A 17,458-nucleotide genomic window follows, 5' to 3' on the forward strand; every position below is an offset into this window, starting at 1 on the left:
CTTTTTTGGTGTTATGAAATATTATGCATTCTTCAATAATTTTTTTAAAGGAAGTTTGATGGCATTGAAAAATGCTAAGAAAATTGCATTGTTAGTCTCATCACAGCTGGGTAAAACATTATGCCTAGAATAAGAATAACATAAAAGACTATCAGTGATCACCTCTGAAAATGTCTTGATGATTATTTTATTCTCTTCATACACACCCTAATTTTTCCCCTTAGTTTTCCAAAATATTGTGTCTTCATAATATCTCATACATTTTTTAAAAGGAGACTGTTTTGTCAATATGCACTGCTTTAAGTCCACAGCCAGAATTGTTTCCCCATGCCACCATGTACAATGCCAGACTGGGCCTCCCTAAAGCAACCACTGTAGAAGTCCATGGTAGCAAGAATGGCTGGTGATGTCTTGGGTTTCCAAACTTCTGGGTAAGCAATTCTCTTCTAGACTGCCTGTTGGGCCTCCTTATCTTCTTAGCAAATTCATACTATCTGCTTCAGTACTTGGCTAAAATGTCCACTTCCTGACCCTTTTCATGCTCCCAGGAAGAATTAGGTGCCCCACCTCTTACACAGGCATGCAGCCTGACTCATCTCTGCTTAAATGTTCCACATTCTCCCTAGTTACTAAGCTTTCAGAGCAGGGGCAGAGTTTTTCTTTGCCTTAGACTATAACCCACTATAGAATCTCAAGAAATATTTTCCAAATGTTTGAGAACATAAAGAGAGCTTCAAGGTTTAGAGGGAAAATCTGCTTTCCCAGAAATGTTTTTTTGAATGCATTTTTAATTTAATTAAACCACTATTAATTCCCAATTATGAAATGATTCAAAGATTAATAGAAACTGCTGACTTTCCGAGACAGGTCAGTAGTTTAAGAGAAGTCAGATTTGCAAAAAACTAATTATATCAGGTATTTCAGGCATGTATGAAATTCTCTTAGTCCGAGAAATGCTCCCTTTTGGGATTTCTGAATTATTTTGCTGCTAATGATCCCTAGAATAGTATCTGAATAAAACATCTGAAATAGACTAAAAGCACCTTCCTTTTCTGAACAGAATATTTAAGGGCAGAGACATGAACTAAAGGATAGTATATATATATATATATATATATATATATATATATATATATTTTTTTTTTTTTTCCAATTCCTCCTGGTTAATCAACAAAGACTTTGCAACTAAAAATGGAATCAAATGAAGTATGCTTTTGGAATGTGTTTGTAGCTTCTCATTTTTAAAAAAACAGAAAACATAATTTGATCTATGTCCTAAGAATTCCTGCCCTCCTTTCAGAAATAATTCTTACAGAGAAAGAAAAAAAATACATTATAGAAAGTTCATACGTTAATGGACCCAGGGATTAGAAGTTGGATAACAGCAATAATTCAAGTTCCTTAACTGCCAAACTCTTATTTATCCTGTGCACATCCTGTGAGAAAAGCTTACAGACAGAACTAGGGTCCCACTCCCATTGCAGATGGAAACCAAAGCTTCAGATGGTTTGCCCAAGGCCATACCTGAGTGGCAGCCAGTGGAGAGACAAGTGTGGAGCAGATCTAACTCTAAGCACAGGACTTTGCAACCACAAGGTGCTACCACCCTTGGGGGGGGGGGGTGCTGTTGGAATGGGCAATGACGATTACAAAAGAAAAATCAAACATTAACAACATAAATTTTGCAACAGCAACAGAGTATCCTCAGTGAAAGGGAATTATCTGAGTTATGATTTTTAAGTACTCAGGTATCTACAAGAGAAAAAGTACCATGAAAGGAAAAGAAAGGGTGAGGGCAGTTGCTAGGACAGGTGATCATTAAGACACTCCCAGTGTTTACTCCAATTGTCAGTATAAATAATGATAATGTTTCCACAGTCCAGTCTCCTTCCCTGATGCTCTACTTGGTCTCCTGATGGTTGGTAGGAGGCAATCACTCTGATCAATGATGACAGAGACAGATGGTAAGTGAACGTTGGTGGACTCCCACACATTCTGTGGGTTCATTCAGAGTTTACACACCTTCAGGTTATGAGTGCTCGAATCGCTCTCCTTCAGAAGAAGAAACAGAGCACCAGCTATCCCGGCAGGGCCTTTCCTCATGGAGCCCATCTTGCAAGAGTCTTCTCTGGATTCATATTCTGACTCCTCTGGGTCTAGGTCTTCACAAAAGGATCCATGATCCTATGGTTTGGATGGGAGTAAAGGGGGACAGGAACATGGCCAAGATGTCTACTTTTGAATTCCACCCATTTATTTGTAGAATCTGAACTAGAGAGGGTTGATGAACATTTGTCTAAGAACTCTCGGCCATTAATGACTATTATTTATTTTTAGTTAACACTACCAGGCAACTTAGGCTAACATAGAGAATATGTTCTATTCACCTGTCTGTTTTGCCTCACACACACACACACACACACACACACACATATCAGATACATACTCAGACACTTCCATCACTGATGTTTACAACTGCTCTGATCAAAGATAATAATGAAGGTCTGTACAACATTCCATGCTGGCAGAACTCTCTGGAGGAGACACTGTGACAGGAGTTTAAGGTCACATAAATATAGCGCACTGAAATGTCAGCCCTCATAACCATCTGGTGACTCTCCTGAGAGGTTTGGAATCCAAGAATTCATTCATTTCTTGCTCTCAGTCTGAGAACATGCAAAGTATCTGATTTCAATGAGATCTCTGTCTATGGGTAGGAGATGTGAGGAGTTCATAGAAATTAGCTAGTGATCTTAATGCAATGTGCTAAGAGCTTCAAAATCAAAAGCATATATTTACTAAGTTCCTACTATGTGCCAACCTTTATTCAGTTTTCTGTATATATCATCATCATCTTACAGAACTTTGATATTCTTTGAGTAAATTACTATACTGTTTTATAGAAGAGGACACTGAGACATAGAGAGGTTAACTAATTTGTCCACAGCTTGTGACTAGTGGAGCCTGTTTCTTCTCCATTAACTACATAGTGGTAGAACAAATACAGGTTAGGAAGGATGCACAGAGCTTCATGAGCTACCCATGGCAGAAAGAAAGCTTTCTCAGCAATATTAAAGGATAAGAAGGAATTGGTCAGGAAGGATGGAGAGAAGGGAATTCTAGCAAGAGGGAAGTATGTCCAAAGACCCAGAGGTATGAGCTAGAGTGCTTTAAGGAACTTACTGTCTATAGCATTTTCAATCTGATTAGATCCACTCACAAAAGAATTCTCTTCTCCTTGGAAATGTAAGTAGAAACAAAAACAAAATGTATGCTCAAGTAGTTAAAATCTTTGTTAGAACTTTTGGTCAAAAGGCAGAATCAAAACAAGAGACTTTTTATCAAGAAGGACTTCAGAAACAAATCTAAGTCTCTTTGTGTCTGTAATACTACAATTACTACTAGGTATGAATTTATTTCTGTACCACAAGAGTACCCATAGGTCAACTTTACTTCCAAGAGAATAATCCTTCAAAACAAAGTAAACATCTATGGTTATGTAATAAACACATGAATATGTAAATATAAAATGGCAAGGTAGTGTTCTGGGAAGAAAAAGATATGTAAAATCCTGAGTTAAGCCAGAATCAAAGTATTCTAAGTTCCGGAGAGATAAGTCAAGAACAGACTGCTTTAACCCCATGGCTGAGCATAATCAAAGTGCAGATCAAAGGCCATGGAAAGACAGGCTCAGTCCATCATTGAAAACACTCCCTGGCTGCCTCTCTTTTAATATTCACTTGAAACTATGTCTAACTGTGCTCATTTTCATTCTAATCCCTTTCATAAGTTACACACTTTGGAAATAAATTTTATGTAGTACAAAAATGACCTCTATAATATTAATATTAACTAAATCTGTGTAACCTAGTGCTGAGCTAAGGGACCAGAAGATGAAATAAAATTTTAAGGTCCCCATACATCTTGCCAAAAGGAACATGGAGAAGATGAACTAAGACTCAGACCCAGTCCTTCAGAATGCCCCCACAGTGTTCACTTATAAATACTAAATAATAGTATTTACAGAATATACTTGTAGGTTTCTACATTCAAGAAAAAAATCTAAAATATCATATGCTTTCTCTTTTGGCAATACAGAGGACAATTTTCCTGAAAACCTTATATATGTAAAACAAATCATTAAAAACATATTGTAAATGAATTTTGTTCTAATAATAGCAGGCTAAGCTGTGTCTATTAATACTTGTTCTTTAAAGATACTATTTTATATATGCATATATACATATATATGCATGTGCGCACACACACACAATATATATATATTACATGTTATATATAAAAATATATATATATATATATTCCCAAGTCACCTTAAAAGTGGTGAACTGATGACATCAGCAAGATAGCATAATAGAAAGCTCAATTCCTTATCTCTCCCCACCCCAGAAACACAAATTTAACAACCAACCAGTAACAAAAGCATCTCTATAACAGCTCCAAAATGCGGGTGAGAGATTACAGCACTCAAATAAAGCACAGAAATTAGAACAGACACATTAAAGATGTGTCACTGTACTCAAAGCATCCCTCCCCCAACACTGCCAATGCAGCACTGATAAAGACTTTCAGCCTTGGAGTTATCTCATGTGTTAAAGGAAGAAAAAACTGAGTGTTTGACTTCTCTGTGGCCCTGGCACAGACCTTTTCCTATAGACATTGGCAATAAGCCTAACCCACAGACTCCAGCATCAGGCCCATCCATGAATAACGGCAAGATTCCTGCCTCTACAGACTACAGCAACAGGCCCACCTCTGTGAATCTCCATCCATAGAGACTAGAAACAGACTACCCACTCCTAAGACCCAACAGAATGCCTACCACAGACCCTACCAGCCATTCTAAACAGAATCCCTGGCTGGGCTGAATGCCAAATAGCTTTCCTTGAAGAAATAAGTCAGTGAAACTAGAAAAGGTAACTACTTCTTCAAATATGCAGACACAAAAGGAAGGCTGCAAGATTTACAAAGAATCAAGGAATCAAGAAAGCACCAAAGAAACAAAGTCAAGGAAGCTCTGATTACCAGCTGTATACTAGTAGAGATCTAGGTGCTTTCTGACAAAAAAATTCAAAGTAATCATTCAAAGATGCTCAGTGAGATACAGTAGAACACAGGCAGTCAGTTACTCAATAGCAGGCAACCATATGTTAAAACAGAAATGAGAAGCTCAACAAAGACAGAAGACATAAAAAAGAATAAAACAATATTAAGAGCTGAAGTACACAATGACTACGTTGAAAATTTCAATAGATAGCTTCTACATCAGATTTAACAAAGCAGAAGAAAAAATATCAGCAGGCATAAAGACAGGTAATTAGAAATCACTGATGAAGAGGAAGGAGCAGGAGGAGGAAAAGAAGGAGAAAGAAAACCTATGGCACTTATGGAACACCATTAAGCAGAAACAATATATGTATTATTGGAGTTCCCAAGGTAGAAGAGAAAGAAAAAGTGGTAAAATATATTTAAAGAAACAATGTCTGAAAACTTGCATAATCTGGAGAGGAAACCAGACATCTAAATTCATGATACCTGAAGGCTCCCAAAATTTTAGAATAAAAAGAAGTATATACCAAGACATTTAATTTTCAACAAAGAGAATTTTGAAAGCAGCTTAGGAAATAGTACTCATCCCATATATTATACAACCATGATAAGACTACCAGAGAGTTTTTTAGTGGGAATTTTGTGGTCCAGGAAAAAGCTGGAAGACATATTCAAAATGTAGGAGGTGGGGGGTGGGGGGGACCTGCCAACTAAAAGCACTATACCTAACCAGTTCTATTAAAATTAATAACAAATAAATATTTTTTCCAGTAAATGAAATCTGAGAATTTGTCACCACTCTGCAAGTCACAAAAGGGAGTCCTTCAAGTTGAAACAAAAATAAATGCTAAAGAGTAATATGAAAGCATATAAAAAGATAAACCTCACTGTTAAAGGTAATATAGGAACAAATAGAGAATAATATTGTAATGGTAGTGCATAAATCACTAACTATAGAATGTATGTTAAAAGATAACAGTATTTAGAACAACTATTAGCACAAAATTGGTCAGTATTTACACAATGGAAAAAGAAGTAAATTCTGACACCAATGACATGGAAGATATAGGTGATAGGGGGAGTAAATGTATAAGAAGTTTTTTAGGCAATTAAACTGTTATCAGCTCAAAATACACTATTATAATAAGAAAAAATACACAAGGCTCATAGTAACTACAAAGAAAATCTATAGCAGATATAAACAATAAATTTAAAAAATAAAAATATATCCCTACAAAAAACACATCAAATCACAAAAAAAGATGAGAATGTAGCTTAGTGATAAAGTACATGCTTAGCATGCACAAGACCCTAGGTTCGCAACATTACAAAAGAAAGACAGACCACAAAAGAAAATAGCTAGAGAGAAAGGGATGCACAAAAGAAATATAGAACAGATGCAAAACAACTAACAAAATGGCAATAGTAAGTCTTTACCTATCAATACTTACTTTAAATATAAATTGATAAAACATGCAGAAGCTGGATGGACTTAAAACAGAAGATCCAACATTGTGCTTTATATAAGAAAACCACTTCAAACTTAAGAATCCACACTGACTGAAAGAGAAAGGACCCCAAAAAATATACTTACAAATGGTAACCAAAAGAGCCCACAAGTGGCTACAGTCACATCAGAAAAAATATATATACATACTTAAGTCAAAAGCTGTTAAAAGAGACAAAGAAGGTCATTACATAGTGATAAAAGGGTCATTTTAACAGGAAGATATAGCAATTATAAACATATATACATTAAATATCAAAGAATCTAAATATATAAAGCAAACATCAACAGATCTTAAGAGTAAAAAGATAGCAATACAGTGATAGTGGAAGACTTGAATGTTATACTTATAATAATGGAGAGATCACCCAGTCAGAAATTGCACAAGAAATAATAGCTTAGAAATATTATTTTTTTAAAAAAGAGATTAACAGACATATACAAAAAACCTCATACAAAATAAGCAGAAATAGATTCTTCTCAAGTGCCCATGGATATTCCCCAAAATAGATCACACGCTAAATCACACACAAGCACGCACGCGCGCGTGCGCACACACATACACACACACATAAACTCTTAATAAATTTTAAAAAGATTAAAATCATTCCAAGAATCTTTCTGACCACAAGGGAGAGAAACCAGTATCCAGTAACAAAAGAAACAGAAAAATTCCCAATTACATGATTAAATTAATATTAATATTCTTGAACTATCATTATTAAAAGAAGAAATCAAAGAGGAAATTCGAAAATATTTTAAGAAAAATGAAAACAAAAACGCAACATACCAGAACCAATGAGACAGAATAAAAGCAGCACTGAAATCAAATTTCATAGTAAAACAATCAATCAACAAGTACATTAAAAAATGCTCACCATCTCTAGCAGTCAGAGAAATGCAAATCAAAACCACCCTAAGATACCATCTCACTCCAGTAAGATTGGCAGCCATTATGAAGTCAAACAACAACAAGTGCTGGCGAGGATGTGGGGAAAAGGGTACTCTTGTACATTGCTGGTGGGACTGCAAATTGATGTGGCCAATTTGGAAAGCAGTATGGAGATTCCTTGGAAAGCTGGGAATGGAACCACCATTTGACCCAGCTATTGCCCTTCTCAGACTATTCCATGAAGACCTTAAAAGAGCATACTATAGGGAAACTGCTACATCGATGTTCATAGCAGCACAATTCACAATAGCTAGACTGTGGAACCAACCTAGATGTCCTTCAATAGATGAATGGATTATAAAAGTGGCATTTATACACAATGGAGTATTACTCAGCACTAAAAAATGACAAAATCATGGAATTTGCAGGGAAATGGATGGCATTAGAGCAGATTATGCTAAGGGAAGCTAGCCAATCCCTAAAAAACAAATGCCAAATGTCTTCTTTGATATAAGGAGAGCAACTAAGAACAGAGCAGAGAGGAAGAGCATGAGAAAAAGATTAACATTAAACAGGGACGAGAGGTGGGAGGGAAAGGGAGAGAGAAGGAAAATTGCATGGAAATGGAAGGAGACCCTCATTGTTATACAAAATTACATATAAGAGGATGGGAGGGGAAAGGGAAAAAAACAAGGGAGAGAAATGAATTACAGTAGATGGGGTAGAGAGAGAAGATGGGAGGGGAGGGGAGGGGAGGGGGGATAGTAGAGGATAGGAAAGACAGCAGAATACAACAGTCACTAGTATGGCAATATGTAAAAACGTGGATGTGTAACCGATGTGATACTGCAATCTGTATACGGGGTAAAAATGGGAGTTCATAACCCACCTGAATCAAATGTATGAAATATGATATGTCAAGAGCTTTGTAATGTTTTGAACAACCAATAATAAAAAAGAAATTTTATAGTAATAAAGTTTACAGTGACTAAAAAAAAAATCTCAAAAACAACATAACTTACACCTCAAGCAGCTAAAAAAAGAACAAACTATTCCCAAAGTTAGCAGAAGAAGGAAATAATAAAGATTAGAGCAGAATCAATAAAACAGAAAATAAAAATCAACATAAAATCTTCAGTAAAATGGAGTTGTTTGTTTGAAAAGATAAAAAAATCAATGAACATAGTTTGACAAAGAAAAAATAGAGAAGATTCAAATAAATAAGATCAGAAATTAAAGAAAAGAAGAAAATCTTTAAAAGATCATAAGTCACTATTATGAGAAATTATATACCAACAAATTGGATGACTTTGTAGAAATAAATAAATTCCTAGAAACTCACAACCTACCAAGAAAAAGTGAAGAAGAAATAAAAAGCTAATAAAAATCAGTAACTAACTAGAAGGTTAAATCATTAAAATCTTTCTAACAAAGAAAATCCCAATACCATGTGTTTTGAATGCTGAACTCTAACATATATTTAAATGAGAAGTAATAACAACAAACCCTTCTCAAACTCTTCCAAAATAACTGAAGTTTAAGGAATATTTCCAAACTCATTTTATAAGGCAGAATCACCCTATACATACACAAATTTTCTTCAACAGGATACAAAGAATACACAATGGAGAAATAATAGTCTTTAAAGCATAATGAGAAAACTAGATATCCACATGCAAAAGATTGTAATTGCATCCTTAATTTACACTATATACAAAAATCAAGTCAAAACAAATGGGATCAACTAAAAACATGGGTAAATGGGAACAAAGTAGACAAATGGGATCACATTGAAACAAAAATCTTCTACACAACAATCAATGGTTTAAAATGTAGTCTATGGAATGGAGTAAAAATGGTTGTGTACCACGTACTGATACAGGATTAATACACTACACACACACACACACACACATACATATATATGGAATTCATACAACTCCATCACACACACACAAAAAACTTAATCTAAAAATGGGAGAAGGGGCTAAATTGACATTTTTCCAAAGAATACAAGATTATAACTAGATGTATTAAAAAAGTGTTCATCATTAACTAATCACCACGAAAATTAAAAATATATATATAAAATTATTACCTCACACCAGTTAGGATGGTTTTATGAAGAATCAATAGATAAGTACTGATGATATGGAGAAATTGGAAACCTTATACAAGTTGATGGGAATATAAATTGGTACAGCCAATATGGAGAAGAATTTTGCAGTTCCTCAAAAGATTAAAATAGAAATACCATATGATTGAGCAATTTCACATCTAGATATATATCCAATTGAACTGAAATCAGAATCTCAAAAAGGTAAATGTACATCCATGTTTATTGTAGCATTATGCACAATAGCCAATACATGAAAGCAACCTAAATGTCCACTGACGATGGATGAGTGGATCAATAAAGGATGTGGTAAATACATACAATGCAGTATTGTCCAGCTTTAAAAACAGGAAGGAAATTCCACTATTTTTGACAACCTGGTAAAACCTAAAGGACATTAGCTAAGTGAAATAAGGCCACATACTGCATGAAAACACTTACATGATGAATCTAAAATAGTCAAACTCCTAGAAGCAGAGTAGAAAGGTGGTTGCCAAAGGCTAGGTGAGGGAATAATGGGAGTAGGGAGAGAAGCTGTTGGTCAGAGCATGCAAAGCTTCAGTTATACAAGATGAGTCAAGTTCTAGAGATGTAACATACACTACAGATCATTCACAGTACTGTACTGTATACTTAAATTTTTCTAACAGAGTAAACTTGAGAATTTTTATAATCCATAAAACTTTAATTCTTCTTCTATATAAAAATGACTTTGAACTATGTAAATTATATTTATAATGGCATTATTCATAATATCCTAAAACCAGAAAAAGCTTAAATGTTCATCCATGTTAGCATGGATAAGGAAATTATGATTTATAATACAATATCATTTATACAATAGTAAAATGCTGGGAGCCATTAGCCAAGTAGGTATGACAATTTCCTTGCCAGCGTACCCCATGTTGCAGTGACATTGAATGTAGGTGACCTTGTTCAAGGATCAAGGCAGATTAGGGCGTTCCCGGTTTAGGTTCCAGGTTTAAGGTTTAAGATTATTCCTGCTGGGAATAGGGCGTATCCTGCTGCCTGAGTTCCCCTTGAGTTCTCACGGGATTCAGACAGTATATTTTGGAGATAGAAGCCCAGTGGAGGTGGATTTGGGCAGAGAACGTGGATTTCCCCAGAACGTGATTGTAGACGGCTGGTGTGAGTTCGGGAATAAAGAGTTGCTGTTTGAATCTACAAGCTGTGTGGTGGCTCATGATTGTGTGCCCAGCCAGACTGCGGCATTTGTGCCCAGCCAGACTGCGGCAGTAAAAAAGAATGAATTACATCTATATGTATCAACATGGATCAATGTAAAAACAACATTGCATTATTCATAATACCCTAAGACCAGAAAAAAGCCTAAATGTTCATCCATGTTAAAATGGATAAGGAAATTATAGTTTATAATACAACGTCATTTATACAATAGTAAAAAAGAATGAATTACATCTATATGTATCAACATGGATCAATGTAAAAACATTGTCAGCTGAAAGCAAGTAAGAGAATTTATAATGTATGATGCCATTGACTTCATATTCAAAACATCCAAAAATAAATAAAATCATGTAGGAATTTATACACACATACACATACACACGCACACACACATCTATGAAAACACATAAGACCATATAGAAAAGTCGGATAAACAAGGGTCCTAAGAATCTGGTAATTTTCTGTCTTAACTGTCTGAAATCAGTGTGAGTTATATTTGATATCTTAAACCAGAACATGGGTGTATAAATCTTTATTATCATTTTATATCTTTCATATACATTGTATTTTCCTTTCAATGCATGTATATTTCATAATTTTTAAATGGAAAAAAAGAAAACTATGGAACTAAAATATCTAAATTAAGCATCTTGCAGAACTAAGAATTTTCCACTCAGAAATAGTACTTCTAGAAGCTTGTCAAATCATTGCCAAGAAAATTCTACCACAAACAGTGATGGGAAGGCCCTTCATTGGTCAATCTGATAAGCTTCCACTGTACTAGGTAGATTTGTGTGAATATCACTGGCTTTGAAGTCAATCTTGTGCACACAGTTTCCAAACCTACTGAGCATTAGTTTGCACTTATATACAGTTAAGATTGACAGCGGGATTGTTTTAAGATTAGATGAGAGATCATGAGGGTTGAGGACCTGGCATACTTCTAGCACCAACAAATATTGATTCCCTTCCTTTTGCATATAATCTTTGCCACACCTTCCTACTAAGCTAGTCTTTTGACTGTACCAATTGACAGTTTTCTGTAATTCAATTTGGATTTGTACAGCATGTTATTTATTTTAAAATACTTTAACAAATATTATTGCATTTGATCCCCAGATTTAGAATTCACAAGTAAGAAATAGCCATGCCAATTTGAAAATTAGTATTCATAGATATGAGAGACCATAGCAGCAATGTCCAGAATTCTGGACAAATCCTGATTGCAACAATTACATCTGTTAGAACCAAAATTATTTTTAAATCCAGAGAAAAGTTCAGAAAAATATTTCTTAAATCCAAACAAAATTCTGATGTGACAACTAAATGACATTCTCCAGGCTACTACTTGACCCCAAAGTTATATCCTATCAAATTCCATCTTTTAAGACAGGGATTTATATGATTACTAAAGATTGATAAAAGCCTAAAATTATACACTCAAATGCAAAATAACCCCATGTTTTATCCAAGTTTTATAAAATAGAAGTGCACCTAAGTTTGTTTTTAATGTATTCAAACGTTTTTAAAAAAAGAAAAGAAAAGAAAAAGAAAACCTCAGCTATAAATTGTGTAATTTCACCAGCAAGGCCCATTTTAGATACATTCTCTTGGGAAGAGCTGCTACTTCATTATCAGTTTCATAAAGAGGCTCTGGGTTCCTTAAGGCTTAGGAGGAAATGCTGACACGTGACAAGGATGTTCCTCCAACACCGCTCCCTCCCCAGTGACTCTGTCCAACCCTGAACCTCATTAATCTTGTTCAGCTTTTATTTTGTGACTTTATCTGCATTTAGAATAAGTCACCAACCACCTCAAATGCTGATCCTACATCCCACAGGACACCCAGGAACAGTAAAATGTGCCAAGGAGGCATTATCTTCTTCTATCTTTCATCCTGAAGGGTGTTTCTGAAAGCAAATCCTATAAAAAGCTATGTGTCTCCACTGGCATCTCTGTGACAGCACCATTCTTGCAAACCTCAAAGGATTATTTCAGAAATTTTATAAAGCCAGGATGACCTGTTGAGGGAAAGACACTTTTTAAATTGGCAGTAAAAGTGAGCATCATCAAAGCCCAACACTGAGAACATGTGGTGTGAGGAAGAGCCATGTGACCAGCCATAAAACCCAAGAAACAGTAGTGACTTGGAGGGGCTCAATGGTCACTCATACTCCACTATACCCACTAATGTATTTCATTTATTCACAGGACTGCAAGAGGGGAGAAAAAAGAAATTGCCTATTAGTCTTATTTCTATGTTTGCCTCTTCTTGAACCCCTGGTTATTCCAAGAAAGTATTTTTTCTGTCAACCATGATGTTCAAAGTTTTCATTCACAAACGCTTTTTAAAGTTTCAGGGCTAGCTTCGTATCAGTTTACAAATGAGAATAAACCAACTCTTTTTGAACTTTGAGTACCATATACTGAGCAAAGCATTTCATGTTGTTGAACTGTTTCAATAACCAGTGAAAGATGGGTCAAAATTATATACAACTCCTCAGATGTATAGAAATAAATAATAAAATTAATTTTCTTCTTATTTCAAGCTCTTAAACCCCCAGTTGGAAATAACAGAAATTTCAGGGAGGAAAAATATTTTATCTTGACAATCCAAGGTAGCTCTATTTTGAGTCTTTCAGCACTTTGCCCCATTTTCCAATGTTCTCTTCTTCCACTTCTCCTCCCCAACATCCTTTAGTAGGAACTTGAGGATAAATGTTTTCTCAGAGAAAGAGAAAACAAACATTTGCAGTGGGTTACAGGTGAGAGAGGAAAGAGGAGTTGGTGCACACAGAAAGCAAGCATATGAGCCTCGGGTCCTTGCAGTAAGGACAATGACAGCCACCGGCTCAGAGGTTGCCTGGAGAAGGATCAAAAGCAAGTTAAACCAAATAGTTAGCATCTAGAAGGATGCTGTTTAAGTGAAACGTGAGGTAAATGGTGGTAGAGATGACCAAGCCCTGCATCCTATCAATTGTTCTAATCAATGCATGGAGGCTGCTCAGGGCCTTTACAAAGCAAAAGCTAGAGAGAAAAAGAATTTCTAGGTGTAGACAGGAATTATTGAAGGAGGATGTAAGTGGGATGAGCAACTTGGTACTTGCCAGGAGTAACCAAGGAAACGAATCCTGCCTGGAGAAAATGTGGGGAAGTCGAGTTCAGACCATGAGATCATGAATGCTTTCAGAGGCTTTAGTTTTAATCTGAGAAAGGACTGACAGCAGAACTTTATCCTTTATAGACTGTGAGGGGGGAAACATAGGTAACCACTGATGGAATCTAGCTTTGGGACAAATTACCAAAGATAGAAGGAAAAAAAAAAAAACAATTCTTCTCTGACAAGACAAACAAGTTTAAAGAAATGTTTTGTTCTCAAAGTGTCTACACTTTGAGGCAAAAATACAGAAATGAAAATATGGGAGCTTTCTGATGGTCACTTGGCCAGTTTCGTGCTCTAACAGTTCCATTTTTCTTTCTGTCACTGAAGACATTAGACTGTAGATTCATGCTAGACTATAGATACCCTAACAGCAGGTCCTCCATGCACCCTAGAACAGCACATAGTCTGCATTTGACTTATTGAATAAACAATGGAGAAATTAAGATAATCCACAATTACACCTCAATAAAAGATTAGTTCCTAATGTCTTGGAGGAAATAAAAAAAGAAAGAGCAGGCCATATCTGGAGGGAGGAGGGCAAGCATGTGCCTTTTGGGAAAGGAAGTTAGGCTAAGTTTAGAACTTAGAAAAAGAAAAGAAAACTTAACCAAGAGACTGAGAGATGAGCCTTACATCAAGAAAAAAAATAATAACCCCGGGCTGAAGTGTGTGTTTCTTTTAATGAATACTTTCAGTGATGGCCATTGTGGGCAGAAATATATCTCTGTGGTTAATTTGTATTTAGAGACATCTATTTACTCAGAGTTTGGCACATTCATATGGTATTCATAAGGAATTTAGTATTTAGGAAAAAACCACCAAAAGGCTGGTGATCAAGAGTATGATCTTCGGTGTTTACATTTTAATCCCGGCTTTCCATTTAGGGATGCGAGATGTGGATCACTTAAACTATCAGCACCAAGACAATGGGATCATTTTCACAGGATAGTCTATTACCTGTAATGAATTATGCATTCTCCCATTTATTGATTCTGCTGATTTTCTTCATCATTGTTTTTACATGCACTTTGCAGCTTTCAGCTGGGCTCACCTTCAGTAAGGGTCACTTCCTGTGGGAGCCCCATGCAATGGAGGCTGCAGAGGAGAACCTTGGGTTAGTTTTATGTTTGCCTCTTTTCACTAAATCAGTTTTTTTCTCAGAAAGGCATTACTAGGATTAAGTGAGTTAATATGTGTAAAGAATTTAAACCAGTACCTGGCTGTTCTCAGCAACATACTTAACAAATAGTATTTGTTTAAATTAATTACTTGGTTCAGAATTTCAGAGGACCCCAATGTTTATAAATTTTTATACCCTTGACACATGGTACCATTGGGCAAAATGGATAGAATTGTTCTAGGCTCTGTTTAAAAGACAATGTAGTCTTTCCCAGTTTCTAGCATAAGGAGGGAGGCTAACTTCAAGGCATGCAGGTCCCTTGGTTTGACCTCCAACTATCCTCTCCCCTCACTTATTACACTCTAACCTTTTAGTTTCAATAGTTCTGTGGGTCTTGTAGATTTAATCTACTCTCACATTCTGGTTTTGTTTCCTCTAGTTTTTAGCTTTTCAGAATTTCTTTTTTGCTTTTAAACTGGACTGAAAAGGCTTTACAACTGTCACATTATAACAACTCCAGGAATTCGGAATGTACTATACACACTTTCCACATCAGTTTAGACTACCATATTGAAAGGAAATCACCTGCCTGCATGTTTAACCACCACAACCTGTGGTTTAAAAAAAAAAAAAAACAGTAGCACACACCATACACATAATTCCCAAACCAGGAAATAATCAAAATATTTATGTGAGGAATAGTGTTTTTAAACATGTACATACAAATGCTTGTCTTAACATTGATTAATATTAAGGCATTTCATGTAATAACATTTATCATGTTTGAATTGCCATCTGAAAACCAAATTTATTACCTCTCATATTTTCATTGGTAGTTTAAAAGTGCAGGGTATAATTATGCACTCTTGAGTATGAAATCACATTTCATTTTTGGTATTTCCCAGATTTCCAAAATTATCTTCATGTAGTTTGTTTAAGTTAGACTATTAGCTTCATCATTAGGATTTCATGCTGTTATAAATGAATACCTATTAAGTGTGTTGCATATACTATGTACAAATTCTCATTCACTCATTTATCATTATCATTCTAAAGTGACCAGGAATCATGTTTTAAACTGCTTTGATACTTTTGATGAGCATGATATTAACTTCGAATGTTTAAAATAAACATACCAGGCAGAATTTTTAATTTAGTTATTTCACATATTAGGGAGAATCTAGTTGATCCTGACTAAAGCAAGGGTAGTCCCAAGCTCCACCCAAATTCACAGTACTACTATAAGTAAGAGAAAATACTAAGGAACAAAATGATTTACCCAGTATTTTACTTCCACTCCCAGAAGCAGCCACATAGAGAGGAATATTCCAGACCTTCTGACCAGAGCATTCTGGGTAATCTGCCCATTCTAGCAAGAGATTGACAACATAACTTTAATGAGTATCAGATACAAATATTTTAAAAAATCATATTTGGTCACAATGTCATTTACATAAATTATCTACATTATGGTAAAATATGATGAAAGAAATACCCCACAGAAATAATATTATAGACTACTTAATAGCATAAAAAGATATTTCAAGAGATCTCTGATCCTTTCCTTGTTTCAAAATGAAAATTCCTTGTGAATAAATAATCTAGAAATAGGAGTAGACCCGGGTTTTATACAATTTGAAGTTTATACAAAATGTGGAGGAACCATTTCAGGAAAAAATGTATATATAAAATGATGTACACAAAATTTCCCAGGTCCCTATCGGAGCCTGGAACTATGTAACTCAATTAATTCCTTATAAATCTGCCCTTCTCTGAAAGTTTTTACCTCAAAATTTTAATAGGCATATGATCAAATTATGAGACTACCAGCAATCATTTTTATGTTCTACCATTAGTTTTTACCTTTCTACAATGAAACAAGTAGTTAGAAAAAAATACATTTTAAAAAAGCCTTGACAAAGTAATATTCAGAAAAAAAAAACTGCATTTTTTTGCAGGCTGAGCAAAATAATACTGATTTCAGATATTATAGAAGGGCCAAAGTACTAATGGAAGTTATCCAATCCAGGAATGGAATTACATATGCCTTTGTTTTCTCCTTTATACATTTGATTTACTGAATTTTCTAAAATGAACCTGAAGTTTCTTTTATAAAAGGAATAAATTAGTATATGATTACACAACCAGTATAATCCTATATCATATACAACCAGAAGAATGAGAAGTTATACTCCATTTATGTATGATATGTCAAAATGCATTCTACTGTTATGTATAACTATTTAAAATAATTTTTATTGATTTTTATATATGACAGCAGAATGCATTACAATTCATATTACACATATAGAGCACATTTTTTCATACCTCTGGTTGTATATAAAGTATATTCACACCAATTTGTGTCTTCATACATGTACTTT

The 17,458-nt window shown here is 35.0% G+C and overlaps 1 long non-coding RNA gene across 1 annotated transcript in view; it reads right to left on the reverse strand.

Moving 5' to 3' along the window:
- Positions 1-16,556, reverse strand: part of LOC131425056 (uncharacterized) — a 39,481-nt gene extending 22,925 nt beyond the window's left edge. The window contains exons 1-2 of the long non-coding RNA XR_009228898.1: positions 16,354-16,556; positions 14,912-15,049 (exon numbers count right to left, since the gene is read on the reverse strand). This is a non-coding gene — a long non-coding RNA (uncharacterized LOC131425056). The remainder of the gene's footprint in view (positions 1-14,911; positions 15,050-16,353) is intronic.
- Positions 16,557-17,458: the final 902 nt, after the last annotated feature.

Source organism: Marmota monax, unplaced genomic scaffold (genome assembly GCF_021218885.2).
Source record: "Marmota monax isolate L192 unplaced genomic scaffold, Marmota_monax_Labrador192_F-V1.1 WCK01_AAM20220418_F8-fsc00045, whole genome shotgun sequence".
Lineage (NCBI taxonomy): Eukaryota > Metazoa > Chordata > Mammalia > Rodentia > Sciuridae > Marmota > Marmota monax.